General features: G+C 41.2%; 2 long non-coding RNA genes and 1 other non-coding gene across 3 annotated transcripts in view; 1 reads left to right on the top strand and 2 right to left on the bottom strand.

Annotated features, from left to right (window-relative positions):
- LOC145717028 (uncharacterized) overlaps positions 1 to 24,476 on the top strand; it is a 560,651-nt gene that overhangs the window by 168,912 nt on the left and 367,263 nt on the right. The gene's annotated exons all lie outside the window — the stretch shown is intronic.
- The window catches only part of LOC145717027 (uncharacterized), a 245,233-nt gene that overhangs the window by 182,675 nt on the left and 38,082 nt on the right, over positions 1 to 24,476 (bottom strand). Inside the window, exons 4-5 of the long non-coding RNA XR_014140002.1 lie at positions 10,135 to 10,227; positions 8,318 to 8,493 (exon numbers count right to left, since the gene is read on the bottom strand). This is a non-coding gene — a long non-coding RNA (uncharacterized LOC145717027). The remainder of the gene's footprint in view (positions 1 to 8,317; positions 8,494 to 10,134; positions 10,228 to 24,476) is intronic.
- On the bottom strand, positions 7,998 to 8,104 carry LOC115940813 (U6 spliceosomal RNA). Its single transcript, XR_004075542.1, has one exon. It is a non-coding gene; the product is annotated as a U6 spliceosomal RNA (small nuclear RNA).

The raw sequence follows: 24,476 nt of genomic DNA, 5'->3' as shown, positions 1-24,476 counted from the left end.
GGGTAATAAATAAAAGTGTTTATGGAGAAAATACTGGGAAGTTGAAGGAGGTTATGCCTGATGGGCTCTCTTATCTTTGAACTGGTAAGAGGCGGTCTGAGAAATACTCCTCACCTCTGATCCTGCATTACTCTCCTTGAACCAACTGAGCCAGAAAGGCTGGGCTTTGCTTTCCCTCTCTGTCAGATCCTGGGTTGTGCCCCTCTAAGCATAATTGAGACCCACAAGCCTGGCACTTTGTGTGTGTGTATATGTGTAACAGTTTATTTTCACATAAAATAATTCATGCATATGGCTAAAAATAAAAGACACAGAATGATATAAAATAATGAATAAAGTAGTCACCGAATGTGTTGCAAAACAAGGGCGTGCGTGCTTGGAGGGAGATGAGTCGGATATACATACAACTAGTTTTTCAAACAAGTCTTAACTCAAAACTTTATTTGAGGCCTGGCACTTTATTGAATAAAATGTTGAAAAAGTTCAGAAACTGTTTTACCAAAAAAGCCTAATTCAAGACTTGCTATATATACTATGAAACTCAGTGCTCCTTTTGTCCTTTACTTCTACTCTTTTCCCTTAAGATGAATTCTCTATTATGAGGATTTTTAGTTCCTCAAATAAATAGAGTCCTGCTAGTCTTCTCTAGCCGTTGTGCAGACATGTCCAGGCTTGACTGAATCTCAGGGCAGGGGGAAAAAAAAAAAAAACTGGCTTTAAGCGGGGTCTCCTATTATGCAAATTTACAAAAATATTTCACGTCATAGACCCATCGATTCACTCATGTAGAGGGGAGTCAAAAAAGTTTAAATGCACAAAAGACTATAAAAGGAAGTGAGCAATATGAAACAGCAAATGAGAAACCACACAATGTGTACATTATTCATCTGGTCTGGGTGAGAAAGAATCATGACTAATAAAAAAAATGAACACCATTACCCTCAAAAGGCGCTGATCAAAGAAAATGTAGTTCTGTTATTTTTCTACTGCTGATTTAACCTTAGGGGACCAGTTTTGGTCCAACCCAGGAAACTTGACCCAATTCAGGAACTCAGAGAGTCTCTTCAGATAACTGAGTCTATTTTGGATAATGCTGAGTCTTTCGCATTTTCTCCCCCTTCTTTTGCTCTTCCCTAAGACAGCACATGGCTGTAGAGGGTGACTGTGCTATACATCTCATGGTGGATTGTAAAGGAGAGGCAGAGCCCTTGGATTCACACAATGTCTTCTAGATCAAGGCTTCTGGAACTTAAATGTGATGTGAATAATCTGTGTACCTTGTTACGGTACAGATTCTCATTCACAGAGTCTGGGGTGATAACCCAAGACTCTGCACATCTGACAAGATCCCAGGTAATATTGATGCTGCTGGTCTTTGGATACATTTCAAGTACTGAAGTCCTAGATCCTTGCAGGTCTCCGATGTCACATGTCTGGTCTGCTTAGCCTCCAGGCCAGCAACCCCTGAGGTATGACCCAGTAGACATTTTGAGATGACATGCTGCCTCTCACAAATGATACCCATAGTCTCAGCCATCTTCCTTCAGTTACAAAGTCTTGGCATAGGGGCTTCTTTGACGCTGCACAGCTCTGGGGCTCTCTCAGAACATGCACACCTACTCACTAAGACGTGAGGGAACGTCTGGGTTCCCTGAACGCCAGACAAGTCATGGAGCACCTCACAGAGTACAACTTCACACTCCTCAATCACCTTCCACCACTCTGTGTCATAGTGGAAGAGGTCACACATGAGCTCTCTTCAGGCTCACAGCTTTCCTCTAGCGTCACGTCGGAAGCCATTGTAGGGGAGGAAAAATTCCTTTTCTTTCTACCCTGCTGGGTTCTCCCTCTGAGGCCACGTAAATTGGTTGACAAAAGACAGATTAATGAAAGAAAAGCATACACATTTATTTAATATAAATTTTATGTAACACCGAAGCCTTCATAAGGAAATGAAGACCCAAAGGAACAGTGAAACTTGTGCATGTTCATATGAGGGAAGATGTAATAGGACAAAAGGGTATGAGCTAAAGGTAGTAAGCTGCGGGGGAAACTTAGCAAATTCTGTTCATCCAGATTCTTCTCATCACCCCTCGTCTGCAGAGACAAGCTTGCTCCTTTCCTCCCGGCATAGGGAAGACACCTCTCACATGAGGGTTTAAGGACCTGCTTGGGTAGAGACGCGGGAGGTCTGAGAGTCCTTCCTGCTTCTGCCATTTCTCAAACTGCTTCATCTGAAAATGTTCATTATGCCCAGGCACCACATTTCGGCGTGACATATTCTGACCCGCATCACTGGCCACCTCTAACTCCCATAATTTTCTCATACCTAGCTGGATATTTCTGAGGTCCCCTATCAGAGTGCAGCTTCAAGAAGGGAAAACAGAATCATAACATGCCTCCACCTGGCTCCATCTCTGCCTCCCGCCTGTTGCAGCCCACCTGAGCAAGAAGGGCTGGACGTTTTGTTTCCTCTCCATCACATCCTGAGTAATGCCTCCCTGTGACGGTGAAGCCCTAGATTCATATGTTGAATCCCTAATCTCCAATGGGATGGTACTCACTGGGGCCTTTGGTAGGTAATTAGGTTTCAATGAGGTCAGATGCCATTAGGGCCTTATACAGAGGTGAAGCCTCCAGAGCTCACTCTCCCCCGTGTGAGGATACAGCAAGAAGGAAGTGGGCTGTGAACCAGGAGGAGGGCCCTCACCAAGAAGCCGACCATGAAGGCATCCTGATCTCAGACTTCCCATCTTCAGAACTATGAGAAATGCATGTTTTTTGCTGAAGCCATTCAGGCTATAGTATTCTGCGATAACAGCCCAAACTGACTAAGAAACTCCCTAAGCAGAATCAAGTCTCAGGAGGCTTGACACTTGATCTGTTGAATGGGAGTTTAAGAAATTTAGAAACTCCCCTATTTGTATTTATTATTTATTTTGCAAGAACAAATATTTCAATTTGTTTAATAAATGCCTAAATTTTTTCTGTGCAAATAAGCATATCATAAGTAAACTAAAATCACACTTCTCTACAAATATAGATCATTAGGCATCTGAAATTTTATGCATTCCATTCCATTTTTTTAAATTGAGGTATAATTGACATATAACTTATATTCGTTTCAGCTGTATAACATGATTCAATATTTGTAAACACTGAGAAATCATCACCACAGTAAGTCTAGTTCCCAACCATCACCACAGACAATTATAGAAAAAAAATTTTTTTCTTGTTATGAGAACTTTTAGATTTCATTCTCTTGGCAACTTTCAAGTATACACTATGATATTATTGACTATAGTCACCATGCTGTATATTACATCCTCATGACTTATTTATTTTATAATTGGAAGTTTGTACCTCTTGACCCCTTCACCCATTTTGCCTACCGTCCAACTGCCCTCCCCTCTAACAACCACTGTTCTGTTCTCCTTCTCTATGACAGAAACATTTTTATTTAGAAAAAGTCTTATTTTCAAGGCTTGCTATAGACTTTGAAACTCAATGGCTCTTTTTCCTAGGTAGGATTTGTTCTGTCTTCTCCTAAAGCAGTGAGCCTTAAGGTTTAGCCATGGAGGCAAAAGACTGTACAGGAACATGACTTAGGGAGGAAATACAACTATACTGGTTTACTGTATCAGATACATTATAACTATACTCATACATCTCATAAATACTAATTTACATAGCCCATTTCTGTTCCTCCTTCCCTTCTGACTTAATTGTAACAGAGTGATTACCTTACCTTACACTCTTGCCCTATTTTTGAATTCTAGACCTTTCTAGGGACCCAGCTCACCAGTATAAAGTTGATTGGTATCATGATATTTACAACAGGAGTGTGACAGGTCCAGGGACCAAGGCAAGTGACCGCATCAATATTCTCTTCCAGAGTGAGCCTTCATTCCGTAGGGAGAGCACCTGTTCTGCCCAGACCAGATCCTGTGAACTGACACTTAACAGCTCTGGTGGTACTCTGGCCATTGTCACTGCCGCTGCCCTGGATGACAAGGAGCTTTTTGTTGTTAAAGGCTTTATCCATTAAAAAATAGCTGGGTATTGATTACCTAGGCCCTCTGATTTCTGTAAGGTCAGGATTAATCTGTTGTAAGGGGAAAGTCTTTTCTCCTTGCCTAGAATGTCCTTTCCCCGCTGTCTGCCTTGAAAATTCCTACTCAGTTTTTAAAACCCAGCTGTACTGTTGCTGACTCTGTGCGGCCTTCTCTGGGTCCTTCCCTGCACCCAGAAAGACTAAAGTTCTCTGTTACGTGCCATTGCTCTAGCTTGTAAACACCCTTACTGTCACACCATTCACGGTGAGTCAGGAGTATTTGCCCCCACATCGGTCTCCCTTACAGAATTTTCTGTATTGTTCACACCAGTCCACAGTCTGGCACAGAGATGATCAATAAGCATTTGTTGACTGAGTGACTGGTTGAAAGAATAAGTGAGTGGGTCTCAAGTTCCAGTGCCCAAGGCCCCATAGGTAGTAAAAAGTAATGCTGGAATTCTACGATGGACTGGGACCCTCAGGCCCAGTTTGGCCTGCCGCCACACTGCCTTGCACTTTTGGACTTTCAGATTGGGGAAGCTTGTCATCTACTTACGATAAATAGGAGTGAACTTGAGCCTTCCATATTTTTCCAGTCCTCTCTCTCCTCCCTGCCCCCCCTTTGGTGAAGAGTAGATTTCCCAGAATGGCCCTGGAACTTAGTTTTTGGGTGAGTGTTAGCAAAATAACACAATGAACTATCATCAGGTTGAGCCCTAAAGAGTCAAGAGCAGGAAAGAACTTTCCTTGAAGTCTTCTTCTAAGAATCACTGGCATTTCTCCTATGTCTATTGTGTGCTTGACATATTGGTAAGATTTTGCATACTTTCATTTAATCATGACAACTATCCTTTGAGAGAAGCCTTCCTGGTATGGGGAACTGAGACTCCTGAGATCATGCTAACTGCCCAAGGCCACAGTGGTTTTAGCAGTAGCCAAACTGGGACCCAAGCCTGCACAGGCATGCCTGATGTCAAAACCTACTCTCTTAAGGTCATGGAGTCCACATGGAATATGCCAGTAAGGAAGAGGAAAGGGGAATGAATTAGGAATCGGTATGTATTAGGGTAATGGATACCTGTCAGGCTTTGTGGCCACCCAACATCTTTGAACACCTTTCCCGTATTTGGGTAATTTTCCACATGAAGAGTCCCGCCCTCCCAAAGGTGGAAACCAGACATTTGCACTGGTGCAAAAAGGGAAAATGCCACTCAACACACACACGAGGACTGACTGAATAAGTGAATAGAACTCACAAAAATAGAAGCAGGTGCATGTTCACTGGTCCCTATTACCCACTGCATTCTGTTAAACGCATTAAACAAGGAGGCCAATAGAGAGGAGTGACTCTAACACCCTGGCGGCCAAAATCTACACCTTAACCTTCACAAAGGCCTCAAGGTTATGAAATCAAAATACTAAAGACAGCCAACCATAAACAGCCAAACAGGCTTTAAGCTATAGCCAATCACATAATTTCTACACTTTCTCTATTAAGTTTTTCCCCTGGTCTCTGTGGGCAGAGTGCTCCTAACCACTTCCCATTTGGCACTGCCCAGTTCAAATCAGTTCTTGCTCAAGGAAACTCTTAAACATGTTTCATATACCTCAGTTTGTTTTTCAGCAGTTCTAAGGCATTTGCACAAGATTAACAAGGCCAGACAGGAGAATCCCAGAGAGTGACCTTAATCTTGGGCCATGGGGCTTTATGAGGTACATGATTAGAAAAGCACTGGCCGCTCTCATCAGGTAATTAGGGGTCAGTGGACCGTAGTAACATGGCATGGTAGAAAACTGGCTCCAGCCCTACCCTCATCTTTCATGGCTTTGGGGAACATCAGGTCTTCCTCTGGTATAATGCGGAAGCTGGGGACCAAGGCTCACAGTTGTAGTTGTAGGATATGGTGAACTATTGCTTGAACCCCAGCAACCAAGCAGCATTCAAGACTGCAGAAGTACCAGCCCTTCCCTGGGTATGATCAGAGTGCTAGCGTCTGAGCCTCATGGCTGGCCAGAGTTGACTGCCTTAAGCCACTGGGCTATAGCCAGTTTCCAGCAAGTTTCCAGGGGAGGAACTCATGGTGTAGAAGGCAATCTGCAGAGAGCGTCAGTCTTAGACAAATTACCCCTTTCTCTCCCTTGCTTTCCCAGCCTCCCTTGCAGTAAGGGCACAGCTGTGTGATCCAGGCTCTGCTGGGCAGACACGCCCATGTGAGATTTGATTTAGAAGAGGGCAGGGTGAGCATACAGGAGCATGAAACACATTTCCTGCGGTGGCCAATAACACAGGCCTCTGTTTCTGGGAACAACGGGGGTGGCAATTCTGGAATCCAGGGCCCAACATCAGCTTTGCTTGTTATGATATGTGCCTATGATATGTGCCTATGATATGTGCCTAGAAAAGGCTTCAAGAGGGCAGCCTCTGATACAAACTCATGGGTAGTTTGATATTGTTTCTGTCCATGTGCCCTCCAGTGGATCCAGCCCTCCCAGAAATTCTCTGAGCTACCTAATGACGTGCAATAAATTCATCCTCTGCTTCAACGAGCTGAAGCAGGTGCTGTTGTTTACAACCCAGAAGTAGAATGATCACTGATCATCTGTTTTGTGCCAGGCACTGTGCTCAGCACTGTCCCATTCTTCATCCCATTGGATTCTGACACACAACCTACAGGACAAATACAATTTGAAGAGCTAAAGAAAAAGGGGGTAAAGCTTGGGCTGAGGCTGACAAGATCGACCCTCCAGAGATCATGAGGGCTCCTGTCTGTCAGCTGTTCAGTGTGCCTTCCCCCGTAAGCATGCTATAATACACACCCCAAGTTGTAGGTGAGATGAGCACCACGTACCTGGCTGCAGATGTGGGGGTGGCAGCTTCCACAGACCCTTCCACGAGGTTCTTCTCTGCAATCCCATGCTGGCAGCCAGACGCACAAAGTGTTTTAGATTCTCCCACAAGCTCTGACTTACCGTGTGTATTAACAGTGCTTCCGAGAAAGTGCCTAGAGATTGTTTTCTGACCCAGGGACCACCCTCCCCTGGCCCCCACCTAGGCCTTCCTTTGCAACTCCCCACAGTCATGCAAGCTCTAATCCCTCAACCAAAGTCATGATTTCCAAAATACACAGCTCCTCTTCCCCTGCCTGGACTGTGACTGATATGATCGGTACAATGAAAAGTGGGATGGGAAATACCGTGTATGGTAAAGATAAATCTCAAATGCATTTTGTTCAAAGCAAACTAGAATAATGGAAAAACCCTGAGCTTCAGGAATCATAAAGAGTCGGGTTATAATCTCAGCTTTGCCTCTTGGAGCTCTATAATATTCAGTAAATTAATTACTAAACATCTCTGAGCCTCCATTGTCTCATTTCAAAATGGGCATGATATTTGCTTCATGGGCTTGGTGATGATTAAATAAGAATGTTTTAAAGTGTTGAGAACATAATAGATTCAAATCTCAGGCCCTTTCCATTTTGTGACCAATGTTTAGAAATCAAATATAATGAGGATGTGTGTTTGTTGCCCATTTTAACTGAGAATTCTTGGTTTTTTTAAAGATTTATTTATTTATTTGGGAGAGAGAGAGGGCACACATGAGTGGGGGGAGGGGCAGAGGGAGAAGGAGAAAGAGAATCTCAAGCAGACTCCAAGCCAAGTATGGAGCCTGACATGGGGCTCGATCTCATGACCGTGAGATCATGACCTGAGCCAAAGCCAAGAGTCGGACACTTAACCGACTGAGCCATACAGGCACCCCAAGAATTCTTGTTTTTAATAGTTATTTATAGGACTTGCAAGGTAAAAATGAATACCTTTATAAAACCCAAAGCTTTAAATAATGTATATCAAAACAGAATTGCGATCACTCTAGATTTGCTCTCAAATTGGTTTTTAAAAGTATTCTGTATTATGTTTCTTTTATTTTTTATTGATTTATTTTTTAAATACGGAATGCTTCACAAATTTGTGTGTCATCCTTGTGCAGGGACCATGCTAATCTTCTCTGTATCATTCCAATTTTAGTGTACGTGCTGCCGAAGCAAGCACTGTACTATGTATCTTTTAATATACTTCAGAGAAAAGGGTAAGTTTTCATAGGCTATGGGTTTTTAAGTTTTCAGAAAGTAAAAATTTCATTTTTCACATTTATAAATAGGAAAAAATGTTAGACATAGCATATATTTGATTGATAACTCATTGTTGGTGGCACATTTAAACAATAAAATACAAGAAAAGGAGCTAAGAGTTCATTGTACTCACATGGAGAGGCTCATCAGTAGCTTTGAAAATAGTTTCACCAAGGGCATGGTTCTCCCAGTCTACGACCCCAAGGATGGCTTGGCTCTTTGGGTCTCAGTTTCCTCATCAGTTACTACAAAGGCGGCTTCCTGTGGAGTCTTCCAAGTTCTAGCATTCTGGAACCATGAATGTGAGCTCTGTTGGCAATAAATAACATTTACTCAGTTATTCCTCCTCCTCACCAAATGAGAAAAGCAGGTGATAATTAGATTCTTCCCAACCCTCGAATGTGATAATTTAAAAGAATAATAATAGCATGGTATGTGGAATAAGGCATTTTTATATCCAGTATATAATTCAATCCTCACAATCCCAATAACACAAAATTATTCTTGTTCCCTTTTGCAGACCAGGAAATTGAGGCAGAGAAAGAGCTAAGTAACCCTCAAATTGGCACCCAGTTAGAAGGACAAAAGCTGAGGGAGTACTGACGAGTGGTAAAGGATATTGGCTCTGGGAGTCAGACTGACCTGGGTTCAAATCCTGACTTTACCTTCTTTGTGGTTTAGGGGCAAATTACTTAGTTCCTTCAATCCTCCGTTTTTGTTATCTGTTAAATGGTGATAACACCAGTTTTGTACTTCCCTCCAAGGATTAAATGAAATCATTTTTTAGTGTTCAACAAGTGAGAACTATGCTAGAGATGATAATGATTTATATTACCTCCCAAAGTATTTCCTTTTAACAACACCCAGTATCTTGAGCAAACTGGCATTTCAAAACCCAAGCACTGTGCACTAATGTTGTTAGACAAATGTTAACCTTTTTCACCAATTAGAAAAACTAATGCAACACAACTCGCTAAGCTGTTTCACATTTCATTTGTACTCAGAGACAAAGTCCAAAAAATTATGACAGTTTGCTGCACATCATATTACAAACCTATTTCCCACTATTCATAGGAAGGGACTAGGCAATCCAGAAGGAATTTTTCAACACGCTAATTAATGCAGATAATGTATCTTCCCTGCAATCAAAAAGGTCAGAGGAATGTATTAGTTCCCTGTTTCATTGATTAAAAAATATTTGCATCCTCTTTTGACCTTCCCCTTATTTTACCCAAAAGAACTCACGATGACCACCCAGGAATTATTGGATAATCCTCCACCCCATTGCCTAATGGCGAGGAACATCTTGACGCCTTTGGGCTCAGCTGTGCTCATTAGGTACAGAAATGCCCTGAGAATACAGCGAACTTATTCAGATTTTTGTTTGTCGGCAGTTTGATGTAATAGTGTTTTATTTTTGGCCCCCAATTGCTCAGCAAAAAAAAAAAAAAACAAACCTTGGTTAAGCTGCTGATTTCCTCTAAATCGCTGAGCACAGGGATTGTAGCTTGATAAAGTCATTTAGTTGCTAGATGTTTATATTCAGACCATGCCAATGGCTTTTGCTGGAGTTTTTCATGAGGAATGTGATGATGTTTACTTCTTTATGGGGTTGAAATAACCGTGAATTTACCAATACTACCTTGTAGGGGATTTTTAAAAATTTATTTCATCTTTAGGGCTTTGAAATATAAAATTTTATGTAGTGAAGAAGATGTCACAAGCGAAAGTATGTATGCCTTCACTGAACAAAATTAGTTGCGACTTCCCCAAATATTCCTAAATTCTGAAACATTAATACATTGGCCATTCAGGCTTGAATGTGGCATCCTCAAGACATTTCCCAGGACGTATTATCAAGGTCCACTTGAATAGAAAAATTCATAATTGTGGCATCAATACTAAAGTGAGTGAAGGAAGTAGGGGATGAGAGAAGTTGTATAAGTATACCTCGTCTCCTTTTCCTGTTTTCTTTTTTCTTTTCTCTCTCTTCTCCCAGCCCTGAAGGCAAAGGGATTAGCTGAGCATGTGGACTGTGCTTATCTAAAATAAGAGAAAATGTTGAATTAGGAAAGCTGTTGATTCTCCATCCATCCATCCATCCATCCACCCATCCATCCATCCATCCGTCCATCCATCCGTCCATGTATCTGTTGAATATCTGTAAAAGGCCAGACAATGTGCTAAGACATACAGAAACAAAATTGTGTTGTTCATTTAGTCAGTTATTCATGTAATAAACATTACCAATTAGCCCATGTTTGATTCATGAAAACTGAAAACAAGTAATTATAACATATGAGATGGGTATATAAAAGTATTCAAGGGGCGCCTGGCTGGCTCAGTCAGTAAAGCTTGTGACTCTTGATCTTGGGGTTGTGAGTTCAAGCCCCACATCGAGCATAGAGCTTACTTAAATAAAAAGGCATTCAAAATCCTGAGGGAGCAAGAAGCTGAGGAAATAACCAAGCCCTCACCTGTAGCATATGTGACAGAGGCTGAGTTTCAGGGGCACACAGGCTGCTACAGGATACATGGTAAAGCTGTCTCTGGAACCCTCAGTCACTAAGGTACTCAGAGGCAGAGTGTGGGATGACAGAAACGTTGTGATCTCAAGAACCACACAGCCCTGGGTTTGCATCCCTATTGTGGCAGACTACATTTCCGGTCTCCCTTGCAGCTGTGCAAGGCTTTGGAGATTAAGTTCTAGTCAGTGGTTGCGATAGATCAAATGTTTGTGTCTTCTCAATTCACATGTTAAAATCCCAACCCACAATGTGTATTAGGAGGTGGGGCCTTTGGGAGGTGATTAGTTCAGCAAGGGTGAAGCCCTCCTGAATAGGATTAGGGCCACTATAAAAGAGACCCCAGAGAGCTCCCTGCCTCTTCTGCTACATAAGGACACAGCTGTCTATGAACCAGGAAGAGGGCTCTCACCAGACAACAGATTTGCTGGGACCTTGATCTTAGTCTTCCCAGTTTGCAGAACTGTGAGAAATAAACTTCCATTGTTTATAAGCCACACTGTTTATGGTTAAGTTGCTAGAGCCGCCTGATGGACTAAGTCAGGTAGTGTAACTTCCAAGAACTGTCCTTAAGAGGTTTCTCTCCCCCCTCTCTTTTTGCTTTCTGCCAACAGAAAGCTGATGCTAGAGCAACCATCTTTGACCATCAGATGGAAACATTTTGTGGAGGACAGAGAGCAACATGAGCCACAGAGTCGGATGGAGATGAAGCCACTGTACTAGCCCCATGTGGCCTGTGGGAGGAAAATAAAGCTGACGTGTTTTAGTCACTACTGTCACTTGCGTTGAACTTAATCCTAGGTGCTACCAACAATGAGACCTTAATTAAATACAACCTTCATGAAACCCTCTGAGACTCAGTTTCCTCATCTACAAAATGAGGATAATAGTACCTATTTTTATAATTGTTGGAAGGACTACATTAAAAGAGTAAATAAATTTAATTCACCTAGAATAATGCCAGGTATCCAGTAGTATTTTTATAAATAGTAGCTATTATTCTAGTAATGTTCTTTGTCTTTCCAAAGCTCATGCTCCACAAATCTCTAAAACTTGAACAGAATCAGAACTCCCATTCCCTGACAGGTGCATCCACTGTCATCAAGGTCAAGCACCAGATGAAATCCAGGATGTTTATTTGAGCAGTGGGGGATGTTAGGGTAGGAGATGATGGGGAAGGAAGGCAGAGTTGGGAGAAACCAATAGTACTTCTTTAGATAAGTGAAGTTTGAGATGCTTATCAGACATCTAAGTGGAAATAGAAATAGAGTAAGCAATTGGATATATAATTCTAGAGCTTTTCAGAAAGGTACTGGAGCACCACAGATTTGAGACTTCTCAGCACCTAGATGGGATTCAAAGCTATGGGGTAGAATGAGATCACCTAAGAATGTGGATATCAAAATTAGAAGGCCAAGGGAAGAGCCTTCAGGCATTCTAATATTTAGAGGTCAGTAGAGAAGAAGTCATTAATGAGGAAAACCCAACCAATATGCTGTCTCGGAAACCTAGAGACTCAATGTCTTATGGAAGAGGTAATCAGCTGTATCAAATGCCACTGAGAGGTTCAGTGAGCAGAGGACAGAAAATTGCCTGTTGGTATTGGTAAGAAATGGGTCGCTGGCAACTTGGATGTGGTAGGCAGCCTCTAAGATGGCCCCCTGTGAGTCTTTCCTCCTGGTATCCATGCTCTTGTGCAGTCCCCTCCCCTTGACCATGGACTGGACTTACTGAAATGCATTCATTCATTTAATGAAATACCACAAGAATCAAAAATAAAAAGCTTACAGATAAAACTAGTGCCACTAAGACTGAATCACTCTAAACTGAGACAGTCACATTACATACTCAAGGCTGGAGACATTGAATGATATAGAAGACAAAACTGAGCTGCTTAATGCATGCTCCTCATTCACTTTAGGTTTTGTCAGTGAGCAAGAAAGATCAAGACATTGGGAGACTGTAGAAGGAAAAATAGCAAATTTGGGCGAAGGGAATGAAAGGAAGGTTATGAGTAGACATTTTAAGACATTTGCACCTGCTTAGGAATGAACTTTAAAGATTTATTTATTTATTTGAGAGAGAGAGCAGGGGGAGGGGCAGAGAGAGAGGGAGAGAGAATCTCTCTCCACACTGAGTGCAGAGCCCGACATGGGGCTCAATACCACGACCCTGAAATCACGACCTGAGCCAAACCAAGAGTTAGACACTGTGCCACCTAGGTACCCCAGGAATGAACTTTAAAAGAAATACTATTTTGTTATACAAACATTTTTCAGAAATATTAAAACATAATGGAACCACATTTGTCTACAGGGTGACAATGCAAAAAGCCCACTTAAAGTTTGGAAGATACTTTTAAATTATGTTAACTATTAATTAAGCGCTTAATCACCACTACAGCACATGCGAGCTGGACTCTGAGCTTGTTTTCTAATCTGTAAAATGGGAATAGTAACCAAATTTCATGGGATTTCTGTGAGAATCAACAGACATGGTGTATGTGAAAGTGTTTTATAAATTGTAAAGTTCTCTACACATAAAAATATCTTCATCATCATCTACAGGAAACTGATTATCATGTGAATATCCATTATTTGTGTCTACCCAGGCCCCTACCCTCCTTCCAGTAATAACATAGCTTCCCTTCCACTGAAGAACTGTTCTTCCTTATTATGGAGGAAGTGCCCACTCCCCATCCTGACCAAGCGATTCACCGCACCCCATGCAGCTGGCCCTAGTGATGGATCAGAACGGCCGTGTCCTTTAAGTCAGTCCAATCACAGTTCTTCTTGGCTTCTTTTGTCTTTTCTTGCCAAGAACTATAAGAATATGTCCCCAGAGACACTGGCGACCATATCCTCCCCTATCCCCCGCAGGATAAAGTTGACACGTAGAAAGAACAAGAAGTGAGGGACAGAGTACTGAAAGAATTTCCATCATCCTATATGGCTAGCCCCAGCCCTGTCTATCCCATAATTTCCTTGCATGAACTTTATGCACACACACACACACACACTCACACACATATATGTAAGCATTTGAGTTGCATTGTAATCACTTCCAACAAAGAGTCTGGCTAACATAGGTTGCACAATGACAAACTTTCAAATTAAAAAACGTGGAGAGAGGAGAACTTGCTCATTGTCTCATTTTCAAACTATAGATAGTGTTCAGAATAATGAAAACACAGAACATATATATGTATAGCCTCAGCATAGTGTACACGGAATGAGAGGCTATTCATCCTCCAATATCATCAGGTGGCAATAATAACTACAACATTTTGTAGTATGTGGTAGAGAAAACAAGCCTCTTAAGGAATATTGTTCATAAACACTGAATTCCTTAAAAAGAAATTTGTCAGTTTTGGTCAGCTATTCTAAACTAATACACGTTGTTGCCATAAAGTCCTAAGTAAAAAAGACCATTACAGATAAATTTCTAAATTAGGTGCATTGACCATCCCAGACTTTTTCTAGAATAAGTGGTCCACTTTACAGAGGATAGCTCTAACAAGGCCAATTTCTGTCTATCCGTAGTACTTATGAACCCCTGAGTGGGAGTAGCCTTAGAGATACATCTAGAATGATGTAAAGACACATCATTTTACAGATGAGGGAACTGAGCGCCCCAAATATGAAGCAACTTGAGCAAGTTCACAGTTTGCCAATAAATTAGGTAAGGATTGTTTGCTCATAAAATAGTTCTTTGTGGGGTACCTGGGTGGCTCAGTCAGTTGAGTGTCCCATTCTTGATTTTGGCTCAGATCATGATTTCACAGTCCTGAGATCAAGCCCCGCATTCAGTGGGGAGTCTTCTTGGGTTTCTCTCTCCCTCTCCCTCTGCCCTTTCCCCCAACTCACATGTGAGCAAGGCATGTACTCTCTCTCTAAAAATAAATAAATAAATCTTTAAATAAAATAGTTCTTTGCTTTACAAAACACTACATTATATTTTTCATTTTAATTGATGGTTACAATATAAATTTCCTAATCTATGACCATGTTTAAAAAAACTCTATTGAATTTGTAAAACTTTGATTTGTACGCAACTCAGGAAAGCATTTATTGCATCTATATATAATTCCAGTCTGGACACACTATTTATGATATCAGAAATTCAGAGTCATTTCCATGAGTCAGCACTGGGATAGATAAAAAGTTTAGATTGGCAAATCCCAATATCTTGAAGAAGTAGAGACAATTGCTTGGTGAAACATGATACTCCTATTAAATGTTCTGGTGGTTCTTAAAGCAATTGATGAAATCCTTATTGCTGTAATTCTTGTATTATGTAATTTTAATCATTTCATGTTCTAAGTCACAACTGTTTAACCAGTTTCTCTTAGAGCGCAATTACTTTCATCAATCTTTCTGTATATCTAATGGAACTGAGGGAGCCCCAACAGGAATCATATATCAGCTGCCTCCGTGAACTATCCTTTTCGTTCAATGAAGCACAGCTCAAAAGAGGATTTTCAAGGGTGTCATTTTTCAGATGTTATTCAGTGTTGTTTGCTGTTTGCTTTTATTTGAACTACTGAGGTCAATGTTCCAATCTATGGGTTGGCTTTTTGTATATCTCTACAATGTGTATATCTTCTTACATACTATTCTACACTATGTATTTTCTTACATGTCTTCTTATATACTATAACATATATAACTTGTATATCTTTACTTTTGCCCAAGAAGGACTGGGTGGAAGCTGATTCTCAATTTTTTGCTACCTCCTATCCCCCGTCGCTGTCAAGTCCCAGAAGGTTCCTACAGAGGGACCAAACCTCTAGTGGGTTAAAACTGACAGTGGGCAATATGGAGTCTTCTACTAAACTCAGAACTATGATTTATGTATGCTTTCTTATGCCAACTTTTTTCTCCCTTGCTTTTTCAGGGAACTAAGGAAAGTGTAGGGGATAGATGTAGTGCTGGTCTTAAAAGCTACCAGTCACGAGGAAGAGATGTCATACTAATATCAAGATAACACATAATCATAGATGCCAAAAACCAAAGAGGTGCAAAGGAACAGAAACATAAAAGCCTCAGAAGAAAAAAATGCAATGCTTACTGAGCAAATAAAGACATTAACCTTCAGGCTGAAAATTAAAACAGCATCGAGATACCTTTTTTCATTAATAAAAACAGCAATGACTTCTACATGTATGTTCAATACTGGCCAGAGTGTGCTGGGATGGGCACGCTCTCTCTGTTGGCATATCTTATAACAGTATAATATTTCTGGAAAGCTATTTAATGGCATATCGAGAGTCTTTAGAATATTCACACTTTATCCCACTTTCGAGAACCACCACCCCCTACGAGAAAATAATCAGAGCAAAGGCAAAGATTAATGCGGGACAGATTATTTTGGTGGTGCTTGCAGCAATTAAAAAATGTAAACATCATCAACGTGCAAAAGAAGAACAGTTAAATGAATTATGGAACAGTCATGGGTTGAATTATTAAATGGTTATTAAAAATGATGTTTCTGAAAATGTGCCAAACATGGAGAAATTCTCATGATTTCACACCATGAAGAAAGGAGGGCACGCGACAAATGTACTGCGGAAGAATCTGTGAAACTGAAAGTACCCGCTACTCCCCAACCTCCATTTGAGGAAACCACCCTGAGCGGTTGCTTATGCCGAATGTTGCCTTAGCTTGCGAGAATAGTGGTATCACAGCATTTAACTTGTGCAAATTTAATTCTATGACCCCAGCAAAAAATAAAATGAGAAAAATAAGTTCTGAAATGGCGCTGGCAATTTCCACTCGATAAGTGCATGCCCCCTAAGTGAGCATGGCACGGGAATTAGGAATTTGCTGTTCCCTCAGAAATTTCAGTCTCTATGGAGCGGTCATAGTGGGGGCATCTTGCCAAAATGTGTGTAAATCTAGAGTATAAAGATACAATTCTACATTCTCCTTTGCATATGAGCTCTTTATTGCTCTGGTCGGCATAGCTCCTATAATGTTCCCTAGGGTCTCTATGTTGCCAAACTCAGCAGGTTGTTCTCAGGCTTCATCTTATTAAACTTCTCAATAGCACTTGATACATTTATCTGCTTCCTTCTAGAAAAGGTTCACTTGACTTCTGGCAACATTATTCTCTCTTCCTTCTCATCCTATTCACTTTTCAGTCTGTTCCTGTTCCACTGATCCCTTTTCCTCTTCCTTCAGTCTCTGAAGATTGTAGTGTCTCAGGTCTCAGTCTTTCAACATCTTCTCTGGCTAGACTCGGGTGATCTCATTGAGAACCATGGCTGTAAATACCAACTGTAGTCATATGATATTAATAAGACTAATGACTGACACCACTACTTTGGGCTCCATTCTAAATATATTACATATATTAATCAACCCTCACAATGGTGCTATGAGATGGCTCATAGTATTATCACCATCTTAAAAGAAAAACTGAGGCACAGAGAAATTAAATAATTTGCCCAGAGTCACAGCTAATAGAAGATGGAGGCAAGACTTGAACCCAGGCATTCTGGCTGCAACTTGCCTGCTCTTAAGTACTATCCTATGTTACACTACACCACCTCCTCAGTGATTCCTAAGTTATACCTCTACCTGTTACCTCTCTCTAAAACCTAAGATTTGTACATTGGACATCTTTGGTTTGATGTTTAATGTAAACTTCAAACTTAACATATCCAAAATAGTATTCTTATTCCCCTTCAAATCTCTTCCTCCTGTAGCCTCCCAGTTCAGTAAATGGCATCCCCACTATTCCAATTGCTCAAGCCATCCTTGACTTTCCTTCTTCTCATTTCCCATATTCACTTAAATACTGTTGGCTCTGTCTCCTAAATAAATCAAGAATTTTTTTTTTATTTTTCATATTTTTCATAGCTACCACCCTAAAGCACATCAACTTTTCTCACTGGACTCCTATATAACCTAATCTCTACATAAATTGAGAATATACTATGTGCTAAGGGAAGTCAGCCCCACCACCCTAGCCATGACATACGGGTCCAGGGATGAGTGTCTAAGCCGGTGTTAACTATACAGAAGTGGCCATAAGGAAGGTTAAACCTCTTTAGCCCATAAGGATGCTCCATACGAGTGGCGGCTCACCAACCCAATCAGATGATAACTTTGGGGGATACATGATGGAAGTTTGTAAGCCGACCAGTGCTGAGTTATTGCCCTGGTTCTCTGAGGCCTGTTATGTAAGTCTAGTCTTGGAAGCCTGGAATCCCTGCGTGCAGACTAAGAAGAAAACGTCTCACCACGTCGCACATTTGCCATATGTGCTCCTTTAAAAAAGTAATCCCATTATAATAGCTCCTTTATAATTTTAAATAGGAAAATGTGCATGGGAAAAAAGCAGAAGAAAATAAATCAAATCACAATTAGTATTCACTCAACTCTAGGCACTCTTCATATGGGGTTTTGTTGTTGTTTTGCTTTTTTTTTTCCTCTATTTTTCAGAATGATATTTTATCTTGATAATCAAGGAAAACAATGTTAAGAGCCAGGTGTAAGAGGGACTGTGGAGAGAGCATTTTCATATTCAAAAAGAATGGGATAAGGTAATTGTGAAGTATATTATTATTTATTCACTATTATTATTTTAAAAATTCACTCATTCCTCTATACAAATACTTGAATCCTGAAAGCAGAGAAGAATATAAAAATTTCAAATGCTGACCTTTGAATCCATATTTGAAATACTTCTTATGCCTAAGGAAATTTTAAAAAAAGAAAGAAAAAAGGAAAAGCAGTGGACTCAAGTCGCTTAGTTCTAATCCATGCGCCCTCTGCTGGCTGTCTCTTGGCTTTCTACTATTGCATTTTTAGTTTTGGGGGAATGTTTTTCTGATACTACTATAAGACAAAAAAATAAAAAACATAATTATTCAGATACACAAAACTAGGAACATTTTAACATTCAAGAAGTCTTTGTAACAAGGCTCTGTTGGGCCCCAAACAACTTGTTATTTCCCTTAAAACAAAAGTAATAATGACTGCACGAGGCATTTATATGATGTTCTCGGTAGATGTACTTCAACTCATAGCTATTTGACTTATCGTGATTTCACCTTACCAGGATTCACATGTACAGCACTCAGCTGTAAAATACCCCTTTGCAGACTGCATACAAATTACTTCGCCCCAAGCAACCTCCTCTCTGGGCTCCAACTTACTTCCTTGACCCCCAGCTGGTCCTATCTCACAGCCCCCTTTCCCAGCACTTCCCCTTCTATGCCAGTACCAGCCCCAGCATGGCCTCTCAAGATGTTACTGCTGCTTGTGTAGAAAACAAGGAAGAGACAGAAGAAGGAAAGAGTGCATTCAACAGGAAAAAGAGAGGCAAGAAGGAATAAAGATCAGCAGCCTGAGAGAGCATGTCCAGTTGGCATAAAATAATGATGATTTTGTTCTGTGCTCGATAAAGGGCTTTGGAGGTGGTTTCCAAACAGAAGTCCACGCATGTACTGAATTATGGAGACACTGTTGCCTGCAGTCTCTAAAGAGCACTACTTCAAAGGACAGTATTCTTTTTGGTAGTATGATTCAGGTTTTTGGGGAGTGGGGTGGAGGGAATATTGTCAGTATGACTATATTTTTATTTTATTTTATTTTATTATTTTAGGGAGAGAGAGAAAGAGGGGGGGAGGGCAGGGGGGGGAGAGAGAGAGAGAGAATCTTAAGCAGGCTCCACACTTAGCGTGCAGCCTGATTCAGGGCTCCATCTCACAACCCTGAGATCATGACCTGAACCTAAATGAAGAGTCGGATGCCTAACCAACTGAGCCACCCAGGCGCCCTTATTATTTTATTTTTTAGTTAATTTTTATATCCTGCTTTCCTCCAAAAGGGATTTAAGATAATTTCCAAAGATGTTGTAGAGTAACAAGGAGGATTAATTTTTAAAAATTCAGGTGCTCCTCCTGGATTACCAGATGGTGAGCTGGCTGGAACTGCCCCTCCTCCCTCTCCCAGTGGGAAACTTGCATCCAACTCCAACTTCCCCTTGCAGCAAGGCCTCAGACTTCCCACTGGTCTCCAGGTCTCCAGGTGATATGCAGATGTATTCCCAGTGCTGCTGCAAAAGCAGGCACCTAAACGCTGACGGCCTGGCAACAAGGAGTCCCCACCACTGACAAGGGCACTCACATGCTCACTCATAAAAGGGAGAGCAAGAAATGCTGTTCTCGCTTCCCTGGAGCACTCTAGATCTGCCCATCCCAAGGTGCCTCCGCACAGGGTGGTGACACATCCATTGCCTCTCTGACCATGAGTTCTAGCCAACGCCATCCACCCCTGCTGGTGTTATTCACAAGACTCAGTACAATATAGATTCACAACACAGAAAAATTAAGTACATACATAAATTTATAGGAGTAATTAAAAAAATAAGGATAAGATGGAACTAGGGTTGATGACATACACTGAGTGCATGCCATGAAGTTCTACGCTCTTGTATGCTACAAGTCACAGTGACTTCAGCACTTGTGTGTCCTTATTCCCTGTAATACCCAAAGCAAGAGTCCAAGTGCCCACTCCATGGGACCACAGGCAGTCCACTCTTTCCCTAGGTTCCATTCACTGAGTGTATCTAGAGCCCTGCAGAAAGCCTCCATAATGCCACAATCCTGTCTTGGTAGTCATGGTCACGTGGTGACTATCTCTCAGCCTGCCATCTTACTTTATCTTTAATTTTTTTAAAGATTTTATTTATTTTTTTGAGAGAGAGAGAGAACGTGAGCAGGGGGAGGGGCAGAGAGAGAAGCAGTCTCCTTATGGGGCAGGGAGCTTGACGTAGGGCTCAATCCCAGGACCCCCAAGATCATGACCTGAGTCAAAGACAGACGCTTAACTGACTGAGCCACCCAAGTTCTCCAGCCTGCCATCTTACTTTAGCAGGTCACTTCTGGCCATCTCAGAACCATCCTCATGCGAAGACCTCTGCTATTTTCCCCGTACTCCTTCCCTCCAAACACTCGGCAATTCCACACTAGAGGCTAATTTCTAGAATATATAAGACTTTACTAAAAGTAAAGGAAATATCACAAGAGAATTTCTATACAGAAAAGGTAAACTAATTAGATATTACAATGGTCACAACTTCTAGAATCCATAGGCCAAACCTAATGCAGTTACTCCCTTATCCTTTGCCCCAGACTTGGTCTAGTGGCAGGTTCCAGCTTATCACCCACAAAGGAATATTTTTTTTAAGATTTATTTATTTGAGAGAGAGAGAGAGCACGAGTGGGGGGGGCAGGAGGAGAGAGAATCTCAAGCAGACTCTGCTCGGAGCATGGGGCCCATGGGGGGCTCAGTCGTACCACCCTGAGATCATGACCTGAGCCAAAACCAAGAGTCGGATGCCTAATCAACTGTGCCAGCCAGGTGCCGTGCAACCCTCGCCCCCCCCTTTTTTTTAAGATTTATTTATTTACCACAAACGAATTTTTGACTCTGACTTCCCTATTGAAAGTGCAGGACCCCAACTTTCACTGGGGCCTGATAATAGGGAAGAAAATCATGTTCCCCCCGCCCCTCCGTGTCAGGCCCTTTTTCCAGACAATAGCATAAAAATCTGCACAGATATGAATACCCTAAAGAAGGTCAATTTCAATTTCACATTCAGAGATATTTAGTTCCCATAGTGTCCAAAGTTCTCTGAAATAAGATTTTGGCTTTACCTTTGCAAAAGAGAAATGAAAATATTTTTCTTAACATAGAAAATAGTCCTTCTCAAAAATGAATCAGAAAACAGCTGTTTAAAATAGCAGCTCAAACTGACTTAGTGCCATCAAGATTTCAGAAATACTGACTCAATATTTTTGGTGGACCACAAACATGGTTCTAAACCTTGAAACCACTGTGGAGGGAAACATGATTCGCTTTGTGTTTCAAGATAACAATAAACTTTCCTTGTGGCTATCGCAGAGAGAGAGAGAGAATTGTGTAGGGGCGCCAGGGTGGCTCCATTGGTTAAGCATCTGACTCTTGGTTTCGGCTCAGGTCATGATCTCAGGGTCTTGAGATTGAGCCCTGAGTCCGGCTCTAAGCTCAGCAGGGAGTCTGCTTGGGATTCTCTCCTTCTCCCTCTGCCCCTCCCCCTGTTCATACACGCTCTCTCTCTTTCTCAAAGAAATAAATCTTTTAAAAAAATACACTTTAATGTCAATCTATAAGTCGAGATATTGATTCAGTCTAAATAAATGCGAGTGAACATGCTCTGGCAATTATGGTTACAGACATCTTTCTACATTTATGAGCACTCTGGCCTAAACTGGAAAATATTCAAGAAAAAGAAGTATAGTAACACTAATGTGTCCTTTTTTTTAAAAATTTTTTTATTGTTATGTTAATCCCCATACATTACATCATTAGATTTAGATGTAGTGTTCCATGATCTAATGTGTCCTTTGAGTTGGCTTTCATAAATTAAGTTTGCTGGAGCTAACAATGCTGAAGAGAAACCTCTCCCCTAGCCAAAGAGTGAGGATTGTTGTTGTGGGGTTTTTTTGTAAGAAAAAAGTTGGGATTCAACTAAATCTTGAAATTTTTCCAAACACAAAACCTTGTTTTGAGGCACTGAATAAAGTTGTTTATCATTTACCAGGCACAACTGGAGAAGCCTTTTGGTGAATCCATGTGTCTTGGGAAACAGTCATGCTAGGATGTCACTTGAAACAGAGGAAGAAATCTGAGGCAGTGTCTTATTCAAGTGACATAATCCACCCCCAATTCTCCTATTTCTAAGCCCATCTTAGAAGACTTGGCAGCTACTCGTCCTTTTTCTTTCAACATGCCAGTGGCTGAGACCCCTACATTTCTCACTGCATTCCACACTGCCGTTTAGCTGCTGGGGGGCAGGCCTCTACTTCAAAGAAGAATTCCCTTTCCTGAGCCCTGGTTTGAAACTTCAAAGGCCCTCACTGTCTCTGAAATGGTGACAACTTTCCTTGCCAAGAAAACATCCCCATGAGGATAATCTTGATATTCTGGGCACAGATGGAGTCCTTGCAGGACTTGGTAACACATCTGGTTTGTGGCTTTGATGAACAAAGAGGCTCCGTATGTCATCATGACTCATCGCTGTCCTCATCAGCATGCATTTCGCTCAGAGACTCTGCCAACGGACTTGACAGAAGTTTTGTCATCATCTACTTAAAGCAAGTCCTCCATTCCATCAGAGCCTTGGCCTTCTTTCACCTCATTTTAAAATGATTGTGTTAAGAAAGGAGAGCAACATAGAAATGTTGTCTACTAAATAGAAGATCACTGGCTTTCTTGAGTGTTTTTGAAGAGTTGATTGAAACATCACGGGGAAATTTCAGCTTCCTGAGAGAGAAAAGGAAAACCTCCTCAGTGTAAACTGACAGGAAGGTATTCATTCATGAGGTGATTTTCTTGGCAATACTTGTGGCCATGGGCAAGAGTAAAATCTTTCCATTCAAAACTTCAGTCACCAGTAGAGATGCTGGTAAAAACAAAACAAAACAAAAACTATTTTGGCAAAGCTTTTTTTTTTTTTTCTATTCTGGAAGATAAAATTGGACATCGAAAGCTGAGCTAACTTTTAAAGCTAGAGGAAGTGCTTCTGTAAACAGAGGAGAGAGGATAAAGCCTTAGAGTTTGGTGTAGGCAGAAATCTGAAGACACAATCAAACATGGCAGAAAAATACTTCTGCTCAGGTTATTTGCTTAACATTTTGAAACGCAGATTCAGAAGACATCCTTTCCTTGATGAGATAGGTAGCATCAATGATACAGATGAGACAGGAACACAGAAGGGACCCCATGAGGGAAAAAGCTGCATTTTTCCCCCTTTGCTTCTCTTCTGGCTTCTATTCTTACTAGAATATGAACCCATACCCCACTTTACACATGCCTGGTCATGCAAATAGCCTACATCCTCCTTGTAAGGGACAAAGAGTTAGTGATTGTCTAGGATAAATAACATTCAAGGAAGCACCAGGTGACAGTGACCCAGAGGAAGCTATCCTATGTGCATTCCAGACCACTGGAGCTAGACATCTCCATGCCAAAACCCCCTGACTCCAAAGAATAACACCTGGGCCCTTGTCTTTGTTCTAACTGGTTCTTGGATGCCTGAGAGGACACATATACCAGACCACTGTCCTCAATAAGAACAGCCAGACCCCAAACAAAGATAAGACTCACGCTCTTTTCCTTTCCAAGTCTCCCGGACATTCCGTCAGTAGCTCTCTCTCTCTCTCTCTCTCTCTCTCATATACGTTGTATCTTCAATAAACTCTGCTTTCACCCCCTGCTGGGTCATGCTTGATTTCCATCCTGCATGAAGCCAAGGACCCTCTTGGCTGGTCCCACGGGACCCCCTACCTTTGGGTCTTCTGACCTTGCCTGCAGGCATCACAGACACAGACAAAGCTGACCTCATTGACTAAGAACAAAGAAGGTGATACAATGTGAATTCAACTGGAAGAGGGAATTCAAGCACCCAGAAATAAGTCTGTCCTTGTGTGGCAAAGGGAGCTACTGATACCATCTACATTTCTAAAAATTTTCAGCTATTCATGTAAAACGTTAGAAAGCATCTGGGTCAAACTCATACATATTCAAGAACATTACACCATTTCCAAGTTCTCGAACAGACCAAAGACAACCTCCTTGATCCTGAAATAAACTATTAGAATTAAATTCTACTTTTAATTTTGTTTGCATGTTTTAACATTTTTTTAAAGCAAGGATTCAATTATATTTATATGAAAAATGAGAATGGAAGATATAATTTTTTCGGGGAAACATT

Source organism: Leptonychotes weddellii, chromosome 14 (genome assembly GCF_054177405.1).
Source record: "Leptonychotes weddellii isolate Sample4059 chromosome 14, ASM5417740v2, whole genome shotgun sequence".
Lineage (NCBI taxonomy): Eukaryota > Metazoa > Chordata > Mammalia > Carnivora > Phocidae > Leptonychotes > Leptonychotes weddellii.
This window is presented reverse-complemented; position numbering and strand designations above follow the sequence as displayed.